The following is a 27408-nucleotide window of genomic DNA, read 5'->3' as shown; positions in this document are numbered from 1 at the left end:
AGAGATGTATGAGATCCCTTTGGTTTTGGTGGACAGGAGAGCAGATCTTTGGAAATTGTTCCCTTGGTTACGGGTATAGAAGAGAGGATATGGCGGACGCTAAGGTATATGTAAAAGTCCTTACTGGATAGGTTATATGAAGTTGAGAGTTGCTGAGAAGTGATAAGATCTTGATGGTGGAAGAGATCTCCAATCTTTTTGATTCCTGCCAAAATCCAGTGTTGGAGTGGAAGGTCTGGGGAAATGAGTTGTAAGGAGAGAGGTGGAAGCAATAGCAATGCTTGCATATGGATCCCTTGAGAAACTTGTATGACTTTCCATGGTGCAACTGTAGCACTGACTGTAGATAAAAAGTGAGGTGGGTGAAAGTTGAGCCAGATCTCTGCAAGAAGTAGGTGAGGATCATGAGGAATTGCAGTGGACTCAAATTGGAGCCAGGAAGAGGTGGAATGTGGAAAACACCACTGTTTGGCTTGGTCCAGTATGACCGCGTTGTAATATAGTTTGATATTAGGGGCTCCAAAGCCAGCAAAAGCTCTGGGTATGCTTAATAAAGATGGTTTGTGAGCCGCCCAGATAAAGGGGTTCAATATTTGTTGAATTTTGAAGAAGTCAGCTTGCAGTATGGGTAGTGGTAAAGTTGCGAAGAAATAAAGGACATCGGGGAGAAGGAACATTTTGGCCAAGGCTATGCACCCTGCCCATCAGGCTTTAAGGGAGGACATAGATGAACTAATATTTTGAAGTTTCTAATGTAGAGATGTGAGATTAGTACGCAAAAGCATAGTGAAAGGAGGGTTTAATTGGATGCCCAAGTAGGTCATGGTGGAGTTTGGTGCCCAAGAGAAGGGGGAAATTTTGGTGATATCAGTTTTGATTAATTGAGGAAGGGCAATACCAATCATAGATGATTTAGAACTGTTTAGTTTATACATGGATACTGCACCAAAGCTTTCTAGCATTTGGCATAAATGGAGAAGCAAGCACAGCGGGTTTGTTAGCGAAATAATAATGCCGTAACAGAGACCGATCTTATGGGAAGTGTGTCCTATCGATATTCCTGAGATTAGAGAGATTAGAGAGCTGGAGCGCATGGCTTTAGCCAGGGGTTCATTAAAACACATCTCAATGGGGAAAAATATCGTGCTGCACATCTATACTGATATGGACTGAGTAATGTGTTAGGGACATAAGGATGTCCCATCGTTTGATGGAAATGAAAATTGTAAACGTACAGAGGACTGAATTCAAAGACACCCCAAAAATCAAAGTGAAAAAATGATTCAGCAGGCTAGTCCATTTTGCTGAAATTTCATTGCAGCAACTCAAAATGGCACTCAGTAGTTTGTATGGCCCCCACGTGCTTGTATGCATGCCTGACAACGTCAGGGTATGCTCCTAATGAGACGACGGATTGTGTCCTGGGGTATTTCCTCCCAGATCAGGAGTGAGAGTGGACATCCTTGACAGGTGCCATTGGTGATTGGAAGGATTCGGAGAGGATGCCTGAGAGCCAAACCTCAGCATTGGGGGACCATTACCTCCTTATACCAGGTAGATTTCCTGGGTTCAATGAATATAAAAAAAAAAAAAGCCTAATTGCATGTGGCCATCTTTTCTGCTCATCCTTGCCATCAACTTTTTGTTGCAAGGCCTCTGCATTTCTTCTTTTTTCCCCTCAACTCTCCTTTGCTACTATTGTATGACTATAAAGTAAGTTACCCTTCATACTTGGAGGCAGATTTTTTAGCTTAGTGTGTAATAAAGCAGAGAGATTCCATGGAGAGCCCTGTTCTATCTTTATATTTAAGTTAGACATGTTAGCCAGTCGAAGGCATGTCTCAATAGACAAGCTAAATTGTAAATTCTAATATTGAGAAGGCCAAGACCACCTTAAATTTTAGGCAGGGAAAGAGTAGATATTGATACTCATCTCTTCCCATGCCATTAAATAAACTAGTCATAGTCCTCATTAATTGAATCACCTGCTTATATTTAAGAAGAATTAGAAATCTTTGTAAAAGATAAAGAAGACAGGCTAAATTTAACCACTTGCCGACCACAATACGTATATATACGTTGTGGTTAGCAAGTGGTTTACTGGGGTGTTGGCTGAAGAAACCAGCCATAATCCCAATATCTTTTTTTCTTTTTTTTTTCAGTCTGTGGCTGACTTTCTGATGAAAGCAGTCCGAGCGGCTCATTAGCCACTGGAACACTTTCAGTAGTGGTGGGAGGGAGCATCCCCTTTTCCCGCCTCTCGCCAGTGTTTACCATTTCAACCTCACCACAAAGGTGATGGGAGACTCTATCATCGCTGATTGCCTCTATGGGCTTGGAGGACCAGAGCAATGTCATGACATCACTTCCGGTCGGAAGCGAATGTAAACGTCCTTTTTTTTTTTTTTTTTAAATCATGCTTTTAAAGGTAAAAGAGGGATTTGGGGTCTTTTTGACCCACGATCTCTCATTAAAGAGGACCTGTCATCCTTATTTCTATTACAAGGGATGTTAATAAAGGGAAAAAATAAAGGGAAAGTGTAAAAATAAATAAGAAAAAGAGAATTCTAGCGCCCCCATCCCTCCGTGCTCACGCACAGAAGTTAACGCATAACTAAAGTGACACTAAAGCTTGTTTTTTTGTTTTCTATAATAAGTATTTCTATACTTACCTGCTCTGTGTAGTGATTTTGCATAGAGCAGCCTCTTCTTTTCTAAATCCCCCCGGTGCTCCTGGCTCATCCTCCTCCAGCAGTGCCCCCAGGGAAATGTAAAGTGCAGACTTCTGGGAAAATCAGTGAGCCAATCACACATGCAGAAAATGATATTTTCAGGGGGCGTTCTGTACTTACCTTTGTACAGAACTAGAACAAGAGGAAGGATTTTTAACACAATTTTAATAACATTCAATTACAATATGGCTTGAGTCGCAATTGAGTACCCTATATATTTTTTTTTTTTTTAATTACTAATTTTTTTCCCATGAAAGTACCCTTTAAGGATAGTGATCATTTGAAGCCATTTGTTATCACATAGCTGTTTGGCTTTTTTTAAATCATAATGATAACAGAAAACACCAAAATGGCCCTGATGAAAAGTTTATATACACTGGAATGTTTGGCCTTGGCACAGACATACATGGTGACACTCACAGGTTAAAATGGCAGGTAAAGGGTAATTTCCCACATCTGTGGCTTTTCAAATTACAATTACTGTCTATGTATAAATAGTCAATGAATTTGTAAGCTCTCATGTGGATGCACTGAGCAGGCTATATACTGAGTCATGGGGAGCAGAAAAGAACTGTCAAAAGACCTGTGCAACGAGGTGATAGAACTTTATAATAATGGAAAAGGATATGCAAAGCCTTGAGTATGTCAGTCAGAACTGTTCTATCACTCATTAAGAAGTAGAAAATTCAGGAATTTTTTGATACCAAGCCAAGGTCAGGTGGACCAAGAAAGATTGCAGCCACAACTTCAACTGGCAGAAGAATTGTTCAGGATACAAAGAATGTAGTCTAACAGATCATTTTACGGATCATCATTTTAACAGCAATCAAGGTGTAAAGAAAAAAAAAATCCCTGAACCCTTTGTTGTTAGTACATATAGGGCTCTGTACTGTGATTCGCTAAGCCAATCATAAATCATCGGCCAGGACCTGCTGATTGACTTGTGCTGTACCGAATGACAGCACAGATGGGGTGGTGGGCACTCCCTACCCAGGAAATGCTGGATTATGTACATGTGCACACAGAAGAACCAATCCCACTACATCCAGTTTAGACACATCCACATATATATCTGGCATTTACCCACTGTAAACCAAGAAATGCAGAGGAATTGTGGAATGTAGTACAGTCAACCTTGGTTGGAATACCTGTTCACAGGTGCCAGTTGGTCGACTCCATGAAACACAGATGTACAGCAGTTCTCATAAACAGTGCTTACACAACTAAATATTAGTTCAGTGATTCACAGGAAAGCAAAATCTTCAGGCATTTTTCAGTTTATACAGTAAATGTTTGAGTTTGTAAAGAAAAGTGCAGACACTGCTATTTTTTTTTTTGAGCAGCCTAATATTGCTTTTCCTTTACTTTCTGTAAAGTAGTAACAAAATCGAAAGTTTTTTCTTCATGTTTTGATTTGGAATAGAATGTGTAGTGTTCCCAATGCATTTGCGTGTATGGAAATAAAAGCTGTTATAAGGATTTTGAGCTTTTCTCACTTTTCTAAACACTGCTATTATTTTGAACACAACTTTATATACAACTGAAAGAAATGAACCAACTTTGTACAGTAGTTGGGTAAATAACAGCTATATACTGTATGTGGACATGTCTAAGCATAAAAAAGCAGATAAAATAGGTATTGAAAGCATCAACATTTTTCTCTGTACATATATTTCTAAAGGTGCTATTGACATGAAATTTTCACTTCGGTAACAATCCATGCAATCCATACATACAAAAGAAACCAAAACAAATAATTTCAGAAATGATGACATAATACAATGGAATGACTCAGGGAAAAAGTATTGAACACGCTAACTGGAATTTATTTAATACGTCATACAAAATCCTTTGTTGGTAATGACAGCTTCAGAACGCCTCCTATATTGAAACTAGTCGCATGCATTGTTCAGCTGTGATTTTGGCACATTCTTCCACACAGTCTTCATATCTTGAAGGTTCCGTGGGCCTCTTCTATGAACTCTGATCCTTAGTTCTTCCTTAGATTTTCTGTTGGATTCAAGTCAGGTGATTGGCTGGGCCATTCTAGCAGCTTTATATAGTTTCTTTGAAACCAATTGAGAGTTTCCTTGGCTTTGTGTTTGGGATCATTGTCTTGCTGAAATGTCCACCCTCATTTCGTCTTCATCATCCTGGTGGATGGCAGTAGATTTTTATCAAGAATGCCTTGGTACATTTTTTAACTCATCCTTCCTTCAATGAAATGAAGTTTGCCAGTATTGTATGCTGAAATACAGCCCCGCACCATGGTGTTCCTACATCAAAACTTCACTGTTGGTATGGTGCTTTTGGGGTGATGTGCAGTGCCATTTGACCTCCAAAAATGGTGTGTGTATTATGGCATCAAAAGAGTACAATTTTGGTCTCATCTGACCAGACTATATTCTCCCAGTATTTCACAGGCTTGTCTAAATGTTCTGCAACAAACTTTAAACGAGCTTCAGCAAGTTTTTTTCTTCAACATTGGAGTCTTGCTTGGTGAGCATGCATACAGGCCATGGCGGTTGAGTGCATTACTTATTGTTTTCTTTGAAACTATTGTACCTGCTAATTCCATGTCTTTATTAAGCTCTCCACAAGTGGTCCTTGGCTCTTGGACAACTCTTCTGGTAATTCTTTTCACTCCGTCAGAAATCTTGCGAGGAGCACCTGGTCGTGTCTGGTGTATGGTGAAATTTTGTTCTTTCCACTTTTGGATTATTTCCAGAACAGTGCTCACTGGAACACTCAGAAGTTTATAAATCCTTCTGTAACCTATGCCATTAGCACGTTTTTCAACAATAAGGTTGCGAAGGTCTTGAGAGTGCTCTTTGCTTTTACCCATCATGAGATGTTTCTTGTGTGACACCTTGGTAATGAGACACCTTTATATAGGCCATTAGTTGAGGCTGAACCAGCTGATATTAATTTGCACTGACTAGGGGCAAGATTGCTTTCTAATTACTGATAAAAAGCTTCATGTGTTCAATACTTTTTCCCTGTGTCATTCCATTTTATTACACATAACTTAATTTCTGAATGTATTTGTTTTGATTTCTTTGTATGTATGGATTTCATGGGTTGTCACCGAACTGTGGTGATAATTTCATGGCAATGGCACCTTTAGAAATATATTTACAGAGAATTTTGGTGCCGTGTTCAATACTTGTTTTACCAGCTGTATATAGTTACCCGTGTGCATGCATGAAATTATGTGACAATTGTTGTGGCTATTTTTAGAAATGAATGTATTATAAATGTGGAAGCTGTTAAAGACGTTGTCTAGTATTGCTAATTATGAGTTGCATCTTAAAAGTGGCAGGTGTTTCTCTATGCTGTTTCTTTCTAGTAGACTATATTGGGATGTGGTGCCCATGACAACCTACCAGTCCGGTTATATGTTCTTAGTGTGATGTCACACACTCTGCCAGTGGATACTGCAAGCAGCTTTGCTGACACACAGACATAGTCCACTGCGTCCACGTCACCATCAGAACAGCGCACTTAAATACAGATGTGCTGGAGTGAGTGCATGTAACAGAAACAGGCAACAAAGAGGCTGCAGGAGATCAGCAGTACTGTTATGCAACAAAGGGTGGAAAAAAACAATAAAACAAGGTTTTTGTTTTTTTTTAATTTCAGTTTATATTACACAGTGCTGTAGCAAATTAAATTATTATATTATACAGGATTTATATAGTGCCAAGTTTGCTCAGCGCTTTACTAAATGTAACCTAGTTAGCATTTAGATGTAGTTTAATATTTGAGACTCGCCACCTGCTGCTGGAATTCGATGTGCAAAGTTCGACCTTCAGTATGCAGTACTGCAGCTTCAAAGACAAACAGCGAGCGCTCGTAACCTGGCCTTATATAAGATTACTTGTAGCTGTTGTCTGAATCAAGTTCTTCTTCAATCTGCTCAGTAAAGCAATTTATATTTCAAAGCAGTGTCTGCTGCCATGGAATCCATCCTGTAAAATAAAGAGATTTTCTTGCCTCGGGGTACATCGAAGTTAAAGAAAAGAAAAATAGCTCTGATACTTGGAACAGCCAAAGACAAATCAAGTCGTCTCTGCATAAGCTTTTTTTTTTTTAAGTTTAAAAAACACCAGAAAATTTTGCACTGCTTTAAATTTTTTCTGTGAAAAATATACAAGAACAGATAACCAGTAATAAATATAGTATACTGGTGTCCTGCTTTTTATATAGTTTATATAAAATTCTTTTTTGCTCTATCCTTTTGTTTCATAAGCAAAACAGTAAACCCAAGATATATACATAAAGATTAATAGGTTTTCAGGCGTTTATTTAGGTCTGGTATGAACGAGGAATTATGTGATTTGAAAACATTACCAGAACACAATGTTTATCCAATACTTCTTGCCTGGGGGTACAAGTTTGTATTGGTGTGTGTTGATGTGTTTTGCCCACTAGGTGGCAATAGGTCTCTCTTTTTTACAGATAAACTTTTTATGTAACAGTAGGAAAGCTCTTGCCTAAAACAATAGGGTGTATTTCTATCACTGTGAAGTATAATTTTGCTCTCCCTTGTCCTCAGATCCAGCTCTCTGATGTTTTTTTTACCTCTTTTTAACAGCTGAAGACTTTAAAGGAGAAGTTTAAGGTTCAAAAAAACATACACATTCACCTCCATGCTGCAGCATTGGTCTGATGCTGCAGTTGTCCCCCACCAGTCACATGACTACTGATCACTCAGTTCTTGATCAGCTCTGGGCAGAAAGTGGTGACTGTCTGTCTCTGCTTTCCATTCTTGCCGCACTCACTGGAGCGCTGGCCTGGTGAGCTACAGGCACTGATGGCTTCAGCTCTCAGCCTCCCGCTGAGTGCCGGAGCCCGCTGGGTAGATCCTGAAAACATGGTCAGGGTCCTTCCAGAGCCCAGAGTGGCTCTGTGACATCAGCTACCAGTGGGCTTCATCCTACTGACGGGATTTATGTTCAAAGGAGTGCAAAAGTAAGTGCACTCCTGTAACTTAGAAGAGAAGTATGGCCAAAAAAACTCTGGCCACCCTTCTCTTTTAAAGAGACGATTCTGTCCCAAAAGTAAGTTGTTTAAATTTTTACAAACCTAGAAGGTTATGACAAGAGTAGAAAAAAGAAACAAAAAGCCCTCTGCTAAACCAGTGCACAGTAGGAACTTCTGACTAGGCGGTATTCACACATCTCATTCCATGCTCATACATTAAATAGAATTATTCCTTTTTTCAGAAGAGTGGGGAGCCATGCACATTAACTGCTGTGTAGTACAGATCCAGCCTAAGGACTCATGTACAGTACACTGGGCATTTTTATCCCCTCATTTAGCTGTGGATGGAGGGCATAGGTGCACCATTCAATCCCTGTACTAGCACCATGTCAAACTCTGAGAGGATGACAGCTACCGGGGCTGGACGGTGCACCAGGGACGAATGCCTGAAATGCAAGCAGTCTGTGTTCTGAGCACAGTAAAAGAGTTCTTCCATTGCAGCATACACTTTTATTAACAGCAGCATTGTAATAATAATACAAATAGTAGTTATTTTTGATTAGCCAATATAAGCTTATTTGAAATATCTCCTTTCATGTTGTGAGTGCTGCCTGTCACTGGCAATCTATTTTCACAATTTCTTGGATTTTCTGCATGCTTGATGCACGTGAGCTTCTTCTCTGCCCATTTGTTATGTACTTTCAAATTTATGACTACATATACCATGGTACATTACTTCCTGCAAGCAGATATAGTGAGGAGGGTTTTCTGTAGTGACACTGCCTCCTGTAGTTCTGAAGGCAGACTCTGTAAAATGTGTTATACAGCAGGGAATATTCACAGGACATAGTAAATATGTGTCATAGAATTCAAGGAATTTCATTTCTTTAAAAAGTAACTTATAACACAGCCCAATATCATGGTGCCTACTTATAACATGGAAAGTTACTGTGGTCAACTCAAAACCTTCAAAAAGACCAAATATTTCTGTGACTACCCAATTACAATTGGGCAGCTGCCCCAATTAAGTGTGGACACACTAATTATAACAAAAGTAATATGAAAAGGGCGTTTGCTCAAAATTTATTAAGCTTGACTTTAAAGCCTAAATTATAAAACAAGGTCCATTTATGTGCATATCCCAACACCACATTTAAACTAAAAGTCCTTTAAGAGAATGCTAAATCACGTCAATTTCCCAGGAAATTCTTCTTCACCATTTGTGTTTGTAATTAAATTGCACACTCACTAGAAGGTGTTGACCCCCTGTTAAGAATGGTCAAACAGCGCTAGGTCCCCCAAGAATGTTCTCTCATGAGGTGAATCTCCAAGCTCCACTTCATTCAATTTGTGTCTTTCAGATAAACTCAATAAATCAGAAACATCAACAAAAGAGCATCTAAGTGTAATATTTATTAAGAACCAATATTCCAGATAAAAATATATATAAAATCACACTCACATTGTATGGTGCCTAAAGTCCCGGCACCAGTGTATACATGAGAATGTCACCGCATCTCCTATGATAGCTGGTGTGCGTTCCTAGCCTCGATCTGACAGACCAGACATGACGTCATGTGGAACACAGGTTTATCACATGGTCCCACTGCTCCCAATACAGCCCATAGTAATCCTCAGCACTTCCCTCACGACAGGTACTCACTGTCTGGAGAGAGAAGGATGGAAGGGCAGATGGGGCTATGAAGAATAGCTCTGTTTTTCTTTCCCGTAGCTGCAGCTGCTGCTAAGCTGAGACCGTAACGTCATTCTCCCTCCACGACTACAGCATCTGTAGTCGCGGAGGGAGCTAAGGAAAGGCTATGCTGTGTAACATCACATGGTAAATGTCTGTGTTTTCTCTCTGTACCTGAAAGTAACATCTCTGTGACAGACTCTGAATCCATGCCATGCTCAGTATACCAATAATGATATTGTTCAAAACCGCACTCGGGCACTGTCTTCCCAACCCACAGTGAGAAGCAGGTACCACTTACAGTTTGACTCGGGAGAGCTGATAGCAGTCTCGTGTTAAAAAAAAAAAAAGACTGCAATCACTGTTTTGGGTTTCATTCAAGTACATTCTTAGCATTATTTTATTGCAAAGACCTTTGATTTGGATATGATGTGAGTTCTAAATACTTTTCTTTTCAAAAGAAAAAGTTGTTTGTACCTGTTTAACCTCTTAATTCCATTTTCCCCTTAGCTTTTTTGTTGCCTACTTTTTTCCATTTTTTCGTTACCTCTTGAGCATTTTGTGTATTCGTTTTTTGCAATGTTGAATTAACCACTTGGTTAAAAATAAAAAAGTACTCAAAATGCAAGTCTTTACCTCTTTTGTGAATACCCTCACTATGCTTTGTATCAAAAATATAGTTTTGGTATTATGAATAGTAAAAAATGAATGAGAAAAAAATTCAAAGGTGAACATCATACATCTTCCCCACCCCTCAATCCCTGTTGCACTTTTCTCCATGGGACAGCCTATGCAGCGGACCAGGAAACTGAAATCCACATTCTTCTCCATCCCCACTCTGCAATTCTTCTGGGATTATCCCAGAAGAACTGCAGGATGAAGATGGAGAAGAGTGGGGAAATCAAATTCTCGATCGGCTGCATGGGTACTGGCAGATCACCGCCAGTGGAGGTAAGTACAGCGGGGACTGAGGTGGGAAGGGTGTAAGGTGTTCACCTTTTCATTTTTTTGCAAAGGTGAACTTAACCGTTTACCTAAATTGTTTACCCTGCCATGTGTTGTGCATGCCACAACACTTTCCCTTTCCATGATTGGTTTTCAGTGGACTAAGAGGTGGGAATGCTAGTGTGGCCTGTAGGGATGAGTAGCTTGATTTCATTACTATTTTTGTCCTCATTAGAATTTCAGTGAAACTGGATAGGGGTAATCGGATGTAAACAGACACACATCCATTTACATCCATCTGCCCATAGATTAACATGGAACTTCCTATCAGTTCCACCTGAAAAACTGACTGATCAGACCACCAAGTTCAGTTTCTATTTAAAAGCTATTAAAAAGTCAGTTCTTGATCTATTAAAGTGGATCTAAAAGTGCCATCTAAAATAACAACTATAAAGATAGCTTTCTACATTTATGGCTCCTCGACCTCTGATTATGTTTCAGTAGGCCGAGCACGGGCATGAAAACTGGCAATGGGAACAGCAGCAGAATGTTTGGCACAGGCTGAGCTGATAGCATGTCACAGCACGGTATGCCTGTTTTGAAAAAAAGCAAAGCAATCAGCTTATTTGCAGGCCTTATGTAGAGAAAACTAAGCAAGTCCAGGCAATGGCTGCATATTTCAAAGAGATTCATCATCACAACAGCATGTACTCGTCTCGTCTTGGGGTATTCATCCTAGGAGAGACATCCACGCTGCTGCCTCTTCCACGCTTTTCTACAACAAACAACTGCTAAGGTAAGAAAGAAATCTTTTTGCATTTTAAAGTCTTTGAGATTTGGGTCTACAGTTTATTACAAACCTCCTGTAAAGTATTTGCTTTTGATTTGCAGAGAGTCCCCGTTTTAACAGCAACATGTTACCTGCCTGTGTGGACACTCCTGTGTCATTGCTAGGCACAAACATTAGGCTTTATCCATAAGGACAAGTCTTATTGTTCATACAGATTTTCTTTTATAGGAGACTCATGAGGATGGAAATAGAAGAGCTGCCATTGATGCCATGTGTTTAAAGTGTATGTATGTTTTATATTGTAGTTTTCAATAGATTGAGAAAATGGTTAACATACTTTTTTTCATGTCTGTGTCCCTTTGGAGAGTTTCCCTTCGCTTCCTCTACTGAAGATGCAGCAGGAAGTGAGGGGACATTTCTACAAAGTAAGATGAATTGCCCCATTAGACAGTTGTCACCAAAACAGCTGTCCCGTTTTGAAACTTTACTCTCATATCTTGTTCTGATGAAAACTGTAAGCCAACCATAGATGTAGCAATTTCCTTTCCTCACAAGTTGCAGGAAAGAAAATTGCTTGATTCCCCCATCAACACAGTCAGTGTTGATGGGGGAAATTCCTCCCACAGAGCCATTGTGTTCTCCCAGCTGGGGAAACCGTCCCTGCCGGGAGAACACTGTGATTACTGCTAGTGACTAACATAGCTGCTAGCAATAATCGCTTGTAAAATCTGACAGGCTGGTTGTTGTTGATTGATCAGTTTGGGTCCATTCATCCTGCCCATACATGGTTCGAGTCCCTGCTGAACCGTTCAAGATTTGAACTATCTGTGGCCAGCTTAAGATGGTAGATTACCAATCATTTCCTTTCTCAGCAGAACAAAAAGAGTGAATGTAAAAGCATATTCAACACTAAAAGGTTTTGGCAATGGATACACTTTAAATAGGCAGGATGCATGGCTGCTACCCTGATAATGGTTTTACTAGGCATCAAGCCATTCTTTTGGTACAAGTATGCCAAAGTCCAGCCTTTTCCGACTTTACTGGCTACAAAGTGGTTTCAGGTCATTGACTCGTGAGTCAGAACAGGTTACAGATAACAGTTTTGGAGCTTGCGCCTTTAAAAACAAGTCAGCAGTGGCAGATCGCATAGTTCTAACATTGTGGGTGATGTTAAATTCTGTGAAATGAAGTTTATTTGTTGCTATGAGTCAAATAAATACATTTCAACATTTTTAAAGGAATACGTAACTGCTTAACATTTTATAAGCTACCTGAAGTAACAGCAAAATGGTGTCACAAATCCATGAACATTACAGTAATTTTTAAACATGTCACATTGATCTATGATTGGTGAAATGGTTTACTTAGTTACTGCCTCTTCTGCCACTGTTGGTATACCACTCATAGCAGTTTGACAATTGCCAGATGTTCCAGTTAGGGGCACGAGGTATAAAAGTAGAATTAAAGTTGAAAAATAAAAATTGCAGACAGACAGGCTCTTTATTGCAGAAGAGACATGCAATAAAATACGCTTACCTGTTAGCAACCCCCTGTACAGTATACACTGAGCTGCACATGCAAAACTGCCTGCATGTGGGGATGACTGCATTCCTGTGCATGTGGCATAAATGACGTCTTCCCATGTTGGCCGATCAAGATGACCAGAGACCAACACCCAGAAGAAGCAGGAAGATGTTTGCGTTGACCTTTTGAAACAAAGGAAAGTATTTTCAGTTTCGTTCTGCTTTAAGGAAAAACAATTTTTTAGAATACAGCTAGCATAAGAATCTGACTCTCTCTTGATATCAGCCTTCTGTCATTCCCGTCATGGCATTCTGTCACAGCAGCACTCAGACTAGGAGAGGGAGAGGTAGCACTAGCAACCAATCAAGCTATACAGTACAAACATGTGCTGGCGGGGTTTTGTGACAGGTGGAGAGAACAGAGTCTTGCTGCTCTTTCACTGTCCAATCAGTAGTCTGGTGGTAGGGGGGTGACACCACTCTCATTTCTCAACAGAGAAAAGTTATATCACCTCACAGCTGTGCTGTCTGATAGAACTATATGAATTACAGATGTAGCTGGATAGTGTTCCAAAATCTTTGGCAGATAAGACAGTTGTTCTTAATTAATATTATAGCTCAACTCCAACCTTCACTTCAGTCTTGCACTTCTGTACTGAAAATGTTCACTCTGATTTCACTGTACACTGTAAGCTTTTCCCTAAAATCCCTTTCACTGAGTTCATTGAAGGATGCAGCCCTTGGTTGGAGGCGTACTGTCCTAGGAGAAGGTGTCCACACTATTCGGCTAGGAGTGGATGTACCCCTCAATGGGGATGTGCGGTGGTCTTCATAGGGACTACCACCCCTGTGTGGGTCATGAGGCAGGTTGATTCTACCTGCAGCACTTTCTCCCCTCTGTGATACTGCGGCCTCCTATGCACCACCGTTCCTGGGGCTTTAAGTGAGTCTACCTTGGCTGCCAACGGGCAACCATTTTCCTGGAGTCCATGCAGGCTTCTTAGCCTAGTCTTCAATACGCCGGCCATCTTGGGGGCATCTCTGTGTAAAAAAATGAAAACAGAAAAGTTTTATTTAAAAATGTAATTGGCATGTTAGGGCAACTTTCACAGGAGGAGTTTTTGAAGTGTTTTTGCGTTAAAAAAAAGCACCTGAAAAGCTCAAGAAAAACGCTTCCCTATATATATGAATGTACAGTTGTGTTCAAAATAATTGCAGTCAGACATCACTAACCTGATCAATCACTGTTTTTGGTAGAAATGATATTTCTACATGGCAAATAATTTACTAGCAGGTGTAGTAGAGTAATAGAAATCCAAGAGACCTAACAGTCATGACATGCATGCTGCTGATTCTGTGTAATTGAATCACTAATTGAAAGGGGCATGTTCAAAATAATAGCAGTGTGGAGTTCTATTAGTGAGGTCATTCATTCTTTAAAAAACAGGTGGCAATTATTGCCCTTATTTAAGGAAGGAAGGCAGCAAATGTTGTACATGCTGGTTACAGTGCATTTCTCTCTGAAATTCTGAGGAAAATGGGTCGTTCCAGACATTGTTCAGAAGAACAGCGTACCTTGATTAAAAAGTTGAATGGAGAGGGGAAAACATATTTTGTGCAGAAAATGATAGGCTGCTCAGCTAAAATGATCACAAATGCTTTAAAATGACAACCAAAACCTGAAAGATGTGGAAGAAAGAGAAAAACTACCATTGGAATGGATAGAATAATAGCCAAAATGGCAAGGACTCAGCCAACAATCAGCTCCAGGAAGATCAAAGAAGGTGTAAAGTTACCTGTGAGTACTGTTACAATTAGAAGACGCCTATGTGAAGCCAAGCTATCTGCAAGAAGCCCCCGCAAAGTCCCACTGTTGAAAAAAAAGACGTGCTGAAGAGGTTACAATTTGCCAAAGAGCACATTGACTGGCCTAAAGAGAAATGGCGCAACATTTTGTGGACTGATGAAAGTAAGATTTTTCTTTTTGGGTCTAGTGGCCGGAGACAGTTTGTCAGACGACCCCCAAACACTGAATTCAAGCCACAGTACACTGTGAAGACAGTGAAGCATGGTTGCGCAAGCATCATGATATGGGGATGTTTCTCATACTACGGTGTTGGGCCTATTTATCACATACCAGGGATCATGGATCAGTTTGAATACATCAGAATACTTGAAGAGGTCATGCTGCCTTATGCTGAAGAGGAAATGCCCTTGAAATGGGTGTTCCAACAAGACAACGACCCCAAACACACCAGTAAACGACCAACATCTTGGTTCCAGACCAACAAGATTGACGTTATGGAGTGGCCAGCCCAATCCCCGGATCTTAATCCAATAGAAAACTTGTGGGGTGACATCAAAAATGCAGTTTCTGAGGCAAAACCAAGAAATAGAGAAGAACTGTGGAATGTAGTCCAATGATCCTGGGCTGGAATACCTGTTCACAGGTGCCAGAAGTTGGGTGACTCCATGCAACACAGATGTACAGCAGTTCTCAGAAACAGTGCTTATACAACTAAATATTCATTAAGTGATTCAAAGGAAAGCAAAATCTTCAAATATTTTTCAGTTTATATAGTGAATGTTTGAGTTTGTAAAGAAGAATACAAACACTGCTATTTTTTTGAACAGTCTAATATTCACTTTTCTTCAATTTTTTTAGAGGAACAACACAAATTTGATATATTTTTCTTCAGGTTTTGATTTGGAATAGAATGTGTCGTGTTCCCAATGCATTTGTGTGTATGGAAATAAAAGCTATTAGAAGGATTTTGAGCTTTATTCGCTTTTTTCAACACACTGCTATTATTTTGAACACAACTGTATATCTATGTATGTTTTCAGACTGATGCGGTGCAGTGTAAAAACTCCTGTTTGTAGCATCTTTGGGGCATGTTTAGGGAGTTAAAAAAAGCCCCAAAGATGACTCCTCCCATTGCAATCAGTGGAAAACGCTAGAAAAGCACCTCAAAAACACCTCTGGGAAGTGTTTTTGGAGCATTTTTTAACCGTTTCAATACCGTGCAATTTTACACCTTCCTGCCCAGGCCATTTTTCAGGTTTCAGCGCTCTCACAATTTGAATGACAATTGCGCGGTCGTACAACGTTGTACCCAAACTAAAATTTTATCATTTTCTTCACACAACTAGAGCTTTCTTTTGGTGGTATTTAATCACCGCTGGGGTTTTTATTTTTTGCTAAATTAACAAAAAAAGACCAAAAATTTTGAAAAAAAAAAACACATTTTTCTTTGTTTCTGTTATAAAAGTTTACAAATAAATAATTGTTCTTAATAAATTTAGGCCGAGATGTATTCTGCTACATGTCTTTGGTGAAAATAACCCAAATTAGGATGTATTTTTTAGTTTTTAGGAAAGTTATAGAGTTCACAAACTATGGTATAGATCTGAAAATTGATCAATCCTGAAGTACTGACGGCCAATCTAATTTCTTGAGGTCCAAGAATGTCAGAATAGTACAGATATCCCCAAATGACCCCTTTTTGCAGAGTAGACAGTCCGACGTACTTCATAAGAGGCATGGCGAGTTTTTTGAAGTTGTATTTTTTTTGTCATAATTTTTCGGAAAATGAAAAAATGAAAAAAATTATTTTCACTATTTTTTTTTTTACATACTGTCACCAGTGCAGTACAGCGTCATCATATAACTGGCATGGCGGTGATCAGGGACACTGACTGGTGACAGTATGAAAAAAAAAAAAAAATATATATATATATATATTTTTTTATTATATTTAATTTTTTATTACATTTTTTTTTATTTTTTTTAAGATTTGTTTTCATATTTTACTATGACCAAAATAGTACAATGTTACCATAGTAACATTGTACTACTTTGGGGAAGTGATCAGTATTTTTTTTATTATTTTTTTTTACACAATTTGCTTATAGCAAAGAATTACTTTGCTATAAGCAAGCATTTACCTGAATGAAATCGATTCATTCAGCTTTTTTTTTTTTTGTGCTTAGCTGTGATTTGGTCACAGCTAATCACATGACATGTGCATGTGATTAGCTGTGACCATTCACAGCTAGGCACTAGTATACAATGGATGGCATCATGAATGAAGCCATCCATTGTATACAACTGTCATGTGACCTGCTGTGATTGGTCACAGCAGGTCACATGGTACCAGCAACGGGAGCCGGTACTCGGATCTGTCATCGGCCGTGTCCGAGGTGCACGGCCGATGACAGATCGCACTGCTGCGCCGCTCTGCACTAGCGCAAACGGCGCATGTGCGGGAGCACGCCAAATGGCGTGTACCCGGAACGGAGAGACACTTCTGAAGCCGCCAAACGGCCATTGGCCGGGCAGCTAATGGTTAAGTCACGTGTACTTTAAAAACACTCAGAAAGTACGGTGAAAGCATGGTAAAAACGCCTATGCCTTTTTGCAGCGGATCAGTGTCAAAGCCTACTGCAGAAAGTTTGGAGCTCAAAGGATATCTTTTATTGGCTAATATAAATTATTAATGCTGCAAGCTTTTGGGATGCCTTAGATCTCTTCTTCAGGCTACAAGACTCTACTATTATTAATGAGGCAGTACATAGGAATCAGAAGGTGAAATATAATCAAAATAAATTTTAGCTTTAGACTGAAGACACGTGGAAGATCCTGCTGCTAGCAACAAATTGTCAGAGGCAGGATCATTAAAAAGGCTGCCTGTGTTTCCCTATGAAATCTCTCTTGTAGCCACATGCAGAAAGATGTTGCTGGCCTAAATGCTACTGAATCTTGATTGCTAGGGATGAGAGCAACATCTCACTGCCTCAGCTCCAAATGGAGCAATTCCATAGGAACAAAACAGACAGCTTCATAGCGATCATGCTGCTGCTGATTTTGACAATTTGTCAGCAGCAGAATTGCTAGTGTCAAAGTCGCTCATGTATCATTGGCCTTACCCATAATACTGAAGTTTACACAAGAAAAAAAATCATCACAAAAAGTAATCTTGTATTTGTAAGTCCTCCTTCACCTCAACTGCAATTTTACATCTTTGTACCAGTTACACCTCTTTAGTAGTTGCAGATTTAATGATTCACCTTACAGTCTGTTTGGACAAATTAGTTTAGATCTTCCAACAACTGTGTAGTTAACGGGTCCTGCTGACCTAATACAGCTTTAATGGATTGTTTAACTAGGCTCTCACTTTGTGTAGTGTTGGCAAACCTAGGAAATTGTACAAAATTCATTCAGTTCACATTCCAGCATTTATTATAGGTTCACACTTGTGCGTTTTGCGTGTAGGTAGACCAGAATGGGGGAAAAGTCCCTTCCTTTTTTTTATAAATCGCACCACACCAAGCTGTATGGTGCCATAGCACCATGTGATTTGGCGTACTTGAAACGGTGTGATTTAGTGCGCCATCTTGCCTGTGGGTCATGGATAAATGCAATTTTGCAAGCATTCCCAACCCACACAAGTGTGAACCTAGCCTTATAGCCAGCTATAGTTTTCTCTGTTGAGAGTGAGTTCAAATTTTACAGATTATTGATCAACCAGTATAAATAGGGTACACCCACCCCTGAATAGCTCCTGTAATAATCTTAGTTGGATATCACTTTCATGGATGCCAACTTTTTAGATTATTTCCAGGGATGCTTTCCTGTAGAACTAATCTAATTACATAACTTCAACCTGTGGCTTTCATGGACCATGGCATGCTATATAATTAATGATATATTGTTTGCAAACAGAAAATATTTTTGGATTTAAGGTAAATCATCTCTTTTTAGGCTAGCCATACATGAATCAGTTTCTGTCAGTCAGCCAGCTGGCCGATCGAAAAAAAACTGAACAGATTCCCCTATCAATACAAGCAAGGTAAATGGAGGAATTCTTCCCTCTGTGTACTTGTATTCTGACAGCAGGGATTCCTCTGCTGTCAGAATACACTGATCAGCGCTGCAACCCATTTGCTGCTGATCAAAGGAAAGTTTTCCAACAAGCTGGTTCAAGAGAAGTCAATCATTAGATTGACTTTTGTGGAATGTGAACAGCTATAGGTGGATGCAAGTCCCTGCTGAACTGGCTGAATTTTGATCTATCTATAGCCAGCTGTAGATTTCCCTTGTTATTTCTAATCTTGACTATTGCAACTCCCTCCTCATACGCTTACCTCTACATATGCTATCCCCTCTTCAGTCTATTATGAATGTTGCTGCCAGACCCACCCACCTATCCAACCACTCCGCTACCCCACTCTGCCAATCCCTCCACTGGCTTCCGATTGGCCATTGAATAAAATTCAAAATGCTAAACAACATACAAAGCCATTTACAACTCTGCCCCCAGCTATATCACCAATCTTGTCACAATATATCATCTAAGCCATCTTCTCCCAAGACTCCTGCTCTCTAGCTTCTTTGTTTCATCCTCCCATGCTGGTCTCCAGGACTTCCCTAGAAGCATCCTCTGGAACTCCCTACCCCAATCTGTCTAGCTATCTCCTGTCCATTTTGAGGCAATCCCTGAAAACTTGTCTCTTCAGGGAAGCCTATCCCGCCTTTACCTAACAGTTGAACTTTTAACTCTACCGTCAGCTTATCCTTTAGTTATTACCTTTTGTACCACTTACGTGTGATTGGCCCAACATTTATTCTGCAGCAGGGCAACAACCCCAAACATACAGCCAATGTAATTAGGAACTATCTTCAGTGTAAAGAAAAACAAGGAGCCCTGGAAGTGATGGTTTGGCTCCCACAGAACCCTGATCTCGACATCATGGAGTTTGTCTGCGATTACATAAGGAGACAGAAGGATTTGAGGCAGCCTACATCCACAGAATATCTGTGGTTAGTTCTCCAATATGTACTATTAACATTTCTATTTCTGAAAGCATTCTACACGTACAGCATTTTTGCACACCTGCGTAAGACTTTTGCACAGTACTGGACATTAGAATTTTTTTAACAAGTTTGATTTTACATTCTTGCCTGCTTCTGTTCTCAAGACATTAAAGTAAAATTAATGCAAAATGTATCTACCAGCAGCATTGATACATTATTTATTGTTCTGAGTCTCCCGTGAAACAGTTTTTTTTCTGTTATCTTTCCATTTCCTTTAAAAGGATGACAATGATGTACGTCCTACAAAGAAATCGCACAGCAGTGTTGTAACCCTGTATATGTACATACCCTTTTTCTAAGAGTCTTCTGTCTGCTCCATTGATGTCATGTGTCCTTCCTCTTCTCCCGCTGCGGCAGTGGGTGATCCCTATTCCTGCACCAGTTGGTGTTCACCTAATGATATGTGAGCCCAGGAGGGTATGACAGTGTTCAGTAGGGCACAGGTCAATGACAGCATGGGTTCAGAGGAAGCAAGTTGAATGCTGATGGCCGTCATAAAACCAACAAGAATGGCAAGATCTAGTAGTATATAGGAATACCTGTGGTAACAGTGGTGCATTAAGCCTGGGTTCACACTGATGCAGTGCAGAATTTGCACCAGTTTCTGTGCGAATTCCACACCGCATCATAATCGCACCCTGTTCATGCAAACCGCTGTGGGTGTGTATGCTAAGTTAACAACACCCCGAAATCGGTTTGCAAAACGCTGTGAGATGTGCAGAATCGGATTGCATGGGGTAAATACTCATGTGATTCGATTCTAGTGTGGACCAAAAAAAGGGTCCTGCACCTTTTTGGTGCGGATGCTGTGTAATTTGAGCCATACAAAATGTATGCTCAAATTGCACCGCACAGAATTCGCATGTAATTTGCACAGGGATGTGGTGCGGTTCCTGTGTGAATCACTTGCAACATGCCGCACCGCAGAAGTGTGAACCCAGGCTCAAGGGGAGTACAAACTTTTATGGATGCTGGGCTGTGTAGTTTTAGGATTGTTGTAAAGCGGTTCTGCTTTGAAAAAGGTTTTAGCTAGAGTTTCAGTGTAAACACCAGTACAGAATTTTGCTGTGGATTCCTGTAATTTTGAAAGTCTCTGTGCAAATTTTTGGGAAAAGCTGTTAGCCAATAATGAGGATAAGAATTGATTATGGTTGTAAAAGACAAGACTTTCCGTTTTGTGGCAGTTAAATGCCTTTTTAGCAATTATATCTGTTGAGTCCATTATCTGACAGTGATTAAACTTAAATTATTTATTTGTTATTAATGCCTAATCCATGTACTGAATATCTTGGTGATGAATATTTAAGAAACTGCTGTGTAGTAGGCTGTACTGACAAAACCCCAAGTCGCTAAGCTTCCAACTCTCTGTTTGTCTGGCCATGCCTAATGAGCATTGAAAGCTCACAGTGTGAACATGCTTCTGCCTGCTCTCAGGTGTTAATTGAAGGTGTGCACAATTTCCTTTTGTGTAATGAAGTATTATCAGGACAGAATGGAATGTTGTGGCATTACTCTGTTGTCTGGGCATTCTCTGAAATCATTCACTGAAACATTTCATCCCCTTGCTTTGGGTAGGGCTGTGTTATGGGGGGTACTGGAGAAGGAAAGTTTAAAACACCTTCACAGACAGACTTTAGAATTTGTTGTCAGTATTTACTGGAATCTTCAAAAGGGAGAACTGCATCCATAGAAGTGTACTCCACAGGAGTACTTGTTATAATCAGTTTTTACCCATTTGTATAGGCTTTGACTGAACTCAGTTACAGTCCTAACCAGAATGAAGGTCTTTCACTGTTTAAAGTGAGTTTGTGCTTTGCTTATGCAAGGTAAAGCACCAAGCTCACTTATAGGATTTGTATAAGCATGACCTAAATGTATTTGCAAACCTTTCTCTACCCTCTAGATAATGTCTCAGCATTTATTTACCTTTTTTTGTATTTCAATGAATTTTATTAATTTATAACAATTAACACAGGAGCAACAAATCACGCCCACGCAGGGGCTATCAATTGCACATTGAATAATTAGAAAATTAGAGAAATCAGTTCTCTAACACCAACAGGGAAAAAGATACGCCCACAGAGGGGCTATCAATGGCACTTAAATAACAAAACATAAATATAACACTGATAATAACTCAGACTAAATGCAGCTATCCACTGCCACACCAAAAGCAAACAGAAAAAAAAGGGGGGAAAGGAAGAAGTACAAAAGAAAAAAGATAACCAAACCAAGAGCAGGGATCCAAGAACGCCAAAGCCGAACAACATCACATCCCCAGGCTAACGGGGGAGCGTGGGAATGGTATATTGCAACCACGGCTCCCATATTTTCAAGAATTTACATTGGGAGTCGTTGCAGATACTTGCCATCTGTTCATTGAGCATCATAGTGGTCATACAGTCCCGCACCCCCTGAAGAGGGACAAATGGGCAGTTCCATGCCTGAGCAATTGTTCTAGAGGCCGACAAAAACAAATAGGAAGCCAACTTCTGCTGATGAGTCAAGAGGCCTGGTATGGGGGACAATGAAGCAAAGCATACCGAGCATCCCGTCGTATAAAGAGATGGAACAAGGTGAAAAGGAGGCCAAACACGCGAGACCAAAAACGAAGCAGCCTCGGGCATGACCACCAGATATGCAATACATCACCACGATGGCCACTACCCCGAAAACATCGATCACTGCAGGCAGGGATCGCCTGTGCCAAACGAGCCGGAACCCAATACCAACGAAACAATACCTTGTAGGCCGCCTCCAGCGTGGTTGTATTAAAGGAGCATTTAGCTACAAGCGACCAGGCCCTATTCCAGTCCTCCGGATCCACAACCACTCCCAGGTCGCGCTCCCACTGAACGACATGTGAAAGAGAAGTATGCGACGAGCGTCTATTCAAGGCTGCATAAAGAAGGGAGATAAGGCCCGGGCCGCCCGGACACTGTTGGCAAAGCAGTTCAAAGGCAGATTTCTGGTACCGGAAAACAGAAGTGGCCCGCAATGAGAGCAGCCAATGCCGCAATTGAAGGTGACGAAAAAATTCTGCCGGAGGGACATCCCGTGACTCCCGAAGAGAACTCCAGGCAGGGAAGGACCGAGGGGTCAAAAAGTGTTGTACCTGTGAAAAACCGTTGGCCACCACCAAGAAAACGCCCTTGGTTGATCTAAACCCGGTGGGAAGAGGGAGTTGTTAGTAATTGGGACTCCACGAGGACACAAGTGGATCACAAGTTGGGAGCAAAGGCAAGAAAGGTGACATTAGGCCATTGGAGTAACGTACCGAGTCCCACACTTGTAAGCCATGGAGCAAAATCAGACTCAGTGCCATGGGGCGCAGGGCAGGGGGAAGCCACAGAAGCGCCAAAATCGCAATGGGCATAATTAGGTTATTCCAGCAGGACCCAGAGAGGTATGTCTGAGGAAGCATGCAACATAGATAGCAGGGCGATCTGGCTCGCCTGATAATATTTAGTTACATTGGGAACCCCAAGGCCACCCTGGAGTCTATGGACAAAAAGCGTAGTTCTGGAAACTCTGGGGCGTTTATCGGCCCAGATAAAACGCATAATCTTCACCTGAAGCAACGAAGGAAATGAGGAGGAACCCGCACTGGGAGGGTGCAAAAATAGTATAACAATTTCGGCAAGATGGTCATTTTCACTGAATTAATCCATCCTATCCATGACAGGTGCGGAAATTGCCAAGAATGCATAAGAGAGGACACAGAGCGATGGATAATAATTTGCAGCAAACAGTGAGGTGGGGGTCAAGCGAATGCCTAGGTATTCAAGAGAAGATATTTACCCTTTTTTAACCTTTATTATTTTTATTTTTTCCTGTAGCGAGAATCCGCTTTTATTACTTACTGCGACATCATCACCAGGCATGTAAACTTCTTGCAAGGGCAGCTGCTTGGAGGTCAGTTCCTGTTGATGTAGGCAAGCCCCCGGAACTATATCTCCTAAGAACCCTATTCCTGGGAAGTGAAGTCTGTCACTTGCTCTCTAATACCCAGCAATGCTAAGTATTTCTCTTTGATGTTTGTTATTCTATTGCTGGGATGCCAGCTTTGTAACATTAGATGCACCTAGATTACGTTGATTGAAATGTGACCTGTGTATAAGCTACTTTTATTACATGCATGTAAACTCTGTATTATGTCACTGATTAATAGAGCATTTCTGTCACTTGCAGCCCTTAGAAAAATATATGTTTGAATTTAAGAAATCCAAAATTGGGATGCTTTACACAATGTATTCTGTATTCTGAAGGTTACAGTCAACTCAGTCTCATCATTCAGCCAATGTTCCACAGACAATGCAGATCTTACAATCGTTCAGGTGGATCATAAATCTCCAGAAATCAGCGCTAGATTTGTCTCATTGCTTGGAGTATTTGCAACTAATCTTAGTAGTTCTGTCCAAGGTTTTCCTTCCCCTAGACAAACTGTAGACTCTCCACTCCCACTTTCGGATTCAGTCCAGGAGTCCTCTGACCCTCCATTTTTGCATAAAGGTTCTTGGGTCTTATGTTGTCCCCCTTCAGGAGAGTTCCACATGCCCAGTTTCACTCCAAACCATTACAACTCAGCATTCCCGCAGCGATGGACAGGAGGGTGCAATCCCATGCGCATGAGTTGCAGGACCAGGCTCGCTGAGGAAGAACTTCACAACCTAGGATTACTGCCATAAACATCCCAGACATTGAAAACTGTTAGGTGGAATTCCTCAGTTGAATAAAATAAAAAGAAAACCCATGCTCACAGCCAAAAAAATAAAATCAAGGACCCAGCAGTCAGACGTGTACTGTGATATACAATATGAATTCAAGATAGAACAAAAAAATGGAGCTAGGTCTCCCAAAATGTGTCATACATACTGTACTTATCAAACAAAGTAAAAGTCCTGCCAAACAAAAAAAAAACATAAATAATAAATGTTGTGCCATTACGTGTCAATTATCTGTCCTAACACATGCATAAAGGATAACCAATGCTTATGTGAAAAGTGAAATTACACCACAACAAATTAATAGTGCAAAACAGTGAATTATACTGTAAAGCAGTGAATTCTACAAAACATAACGAATAGTTAATGGTGCAAAAAAGAGAAAAGTGTACATTGATTATAGTGCTAAAATGAGTCCACAAGCCCAGTGTGAATCACTGACAAACAGGAAGATGATGAAGGTATTTTTATGTCCCAGTGAACCAAGGTCACAGTGCTCAAAAGGAAAGGTGCTTAACATAGCGGTCGTAACAGGTATAAGAAACAAATCTTCCAGAACAGCTCCTTCCAGGCACTCCAAGGATTCAACTTATGATGCACAGTAGCAGTTGCATGCCCAAAGAAAGGAAAGGCCAGCCATAATATAAATCTGCAAATATCCTTTTATTAAATATAGATTAAAAACACTCACATGAAGTAAAGCAAATGGCGCTTATCTATAATCCTGTAAAAGCTCCGACCGGAATAGGTGGTATTCATGATGACATCATGGCGTCCAGGCCCCGCCCCTAAAAGGAAAAAGCCCCGTAAATGATGAAAAAATTTAGGTTTATTAGGTAGACCTAATATATTATTTGCAATACTATGCTTAATCGCAAGTAGCCCTCTAAATATAACATAGGTTCATGCCATAGAGGAGGTTCTAAAATCCGGTCATTTTTAAGTATCAACCAATGCTTCCTTAAAATTCTTTAAACATTGAAATATTTTACTGCATAAGTGGTAACCTTGAACCAAAAGTCTGTCCAGCTCTCCTTTTCTAGATGGTTTATCCATTAATAACTCCTCCCTATCCAACGCTCGTAGAAACGGTTTCCTGAACGCTACTCTGCTCATATCCCTTATACAGAAATCTCTTCTTTAGCATTTCAACCTGAGTGTAATGTCGACACCAGAACAATTGCACCCTATGTCGCAGACATTGACTTTGGTTTTGAATTGAGCCATGATGGGTGGTGACAATTACTCAGCGGGATAAGGGCATTTCTGTCTATAGTCTTAATGTAAGTAGAAGTACAGTGATACCTCGGTTCACGAACAGAAGAGTTTGCTTCGGTTTGTGAACTCTGCTTCAGTTGACGTACACGAGCCGCGGCCATCTTCCCTGCTTTGACACGTGGTCGTGACTTCCTGTAGGTGAGATTGCAGTCATAGACAGACACTGCTTTTTGGTGTGCTTTTTAGCATATACTGTACCAGATATCCAGTATGGCTCCAAAGAAACTTCAGAGCAAGCATGGTGGTAAGACGAATGTGCATAGCAATAATGAAGGTGACAAGAACCCGCAGAGCAAGCATGGGGGTAAAACAAAAGTGCAGAGAAAGAATTGTAGGAATAAGGTTGTGAAGAAAATAACCATTGAGTTGAAGAAGGAAATTGTAGGAAAGCATGACCATGGTATTCATGTGACTGATCTGGCCTCGGAGTACAAGATGGAGAAGAAAGTGCCATCAAAGGAGCTGATGTGGCAGAAGGAGTAATGATGTTAACCAAGCAGAGGACGCAAGTACTGGAAGAGGTGGAAGAATGTTTGTTAGTGTGGTTGAATGAGAAACAGCTGACAAGTGATAGCGTTAGTGAAGCTATGATCTGTGAAAAAGCCCTCTACAAGTGCAGCAAGTGAAGAATTTAAAGCCAGTAGAAGGTGGTTTGAAAAATTCAGCAAGAGAAGTGGCATCCACAGTATGACAAAACCCAGTGAGGCTTCCAGTTCTGACCAGGCCACTGCAGAAGAAAGAATTTGCAGAATTCATGAAGGCAGAAGGATATGTCGCTCAACAAATGTCCAACTGTGATGAAACGGGGCTCTTCTGGAAAAAGTTGCCGAAAAGAATCTATATCACGTAGGAGGAAAAGACACAAACTCATGAAGGACAGATTGACCTTTTTGCTGTGTGAACGCAAGCGCCGATCTGAAAATTAAGCCACTACTGGTGTACCATTCCCAGACCCATCGTGCATTCAGGGAACAGAATGTGAACAAGGCCCGACTGCCTGTCATGTGGAGGGTCAATGCGAAAGCTTGGGTCACAATTGTTCATGGAATGGCTGCACAAGGTGTTCACACCCACTATAAGAAAATATCTGACAACCAACTGCCTGAAAGGTGCCTTTTTCTGATAGACAATGCCCCAGCACACCCTCCAGCCTTGGTGGATGATATGGACACTGAGTATGACTTTATAAAGGTCAAGTTCCTACCCCCAACATGACACCTCTTCTGCAGCCCATGGACCAGCAAGTCATCTGCAACTTCAAGAAGCTGCACACAAAGGCACTCTTCACTAGGTGTTTTAATGTCACCATAGAGACGTCCTTGAGTCTGAAAGAATTCTGGAAGAAACATTTCAATGTTCTCCACTGCTTCAACCTCATTGACAAAGCCTGGGAAGATGTCACGTACCGGACCTTAGACTCAGCCTGGAGGAAACTGTGGCCAGAATATGTCACTGAATGTGATGTGGAAGGGTCTGATGCGGAGGTAGTGGAGGAAATTGTGTCCATGGGCAAGAGTATAGGTCTGGACATCAATGGTGCAGACAGAGGAGCTTGTTGAAGAACATAAGGAGGAGCAACTTTCTGTACTCCACAGTGAGCAGTAGAAGGTGCTTATTGAGGAGCATCCCACTGAGGAAGACAGGAAGGAGGTTAGCAGTGATGCCTTAAAATCCATTATGGAAAAATGGAATGAGTGGCAAGATTTTTTTAAGAAGTACCACCCCAACATAACTGTAATGAACAGTGTTGAATCTGGTGAACTATAACGTATTCTCTCATTTCCGGAGGTTTATACAGCGCAGGAATAGACAAGTGACATTGGACAGATTTTTCACTGCAGCTGAGCGACAAAGAAGAGA

The 27408-nt window shown here is 40.6% G+C and overlaps 1 protein-coding gene and 1 long non-coding RNA gene across 4 annotated transcripts in view; one reads left to right on the top strand and one right to left on the bottom strand.

Moving 5' to 3' along the window:
- Positions 1-6350: 6350 nt before the first annotated feature.
- On the bottom strand, positions 6351-9761 carry LOC149454022 (uncharacterized). Its single transcript, XR_016314393.1, has 2 exons — positions 9181-9761; positions 6351-6703 (listed from the first exon to the last, which is right to left on the bottom strand). It is a non-coding gene; the product is annotated as an uncharacterized LOC149454022 (long non-coding RNA).
- Positions 9762-11005: 1244 nt separating this feature from the next.
- The window catches only part of AMOTL1 (angiomotin like 1), a 212227-nt gene continuing 195824 nt past the window's right edge, over positions 11006-27408 (top strand). For 2 of the 3 annotated variants that reach the window (XM_089687938.1, XM_089687936.1), the window contains exon 1: positions 11006-11152. The gene's annotated coding sequence lies outside the window, so the exon portion shown is untranslated. Of the gene's footprint in view, positions 11153-11400; positions 11430-27408 lie in introns of those variants that run through there. The other variant, XM_089687937.1, reaches the window with a different exon arrangement.

This window comes from Staurois parvus, unplaced genomic scaffold (assembly GCF_062004578.1).
Source record: "Staurois parvus isolate SC_StPar_1 unplaced genomic scaffold, SC_StPar_1.0 ptg000440l, whole genome shotgun sequence".
Lineage (NCBI taxonomy): Eukaryota > Metazoa > Chordata > Amphibia > Anura > Ranidae > Staurois > Staurois parvus.
The sequence above is the reverse complement of the archived record's forward strand: the minus strand, read 5'-3'. Positions and strand labels throughout refer to the sequence as shown.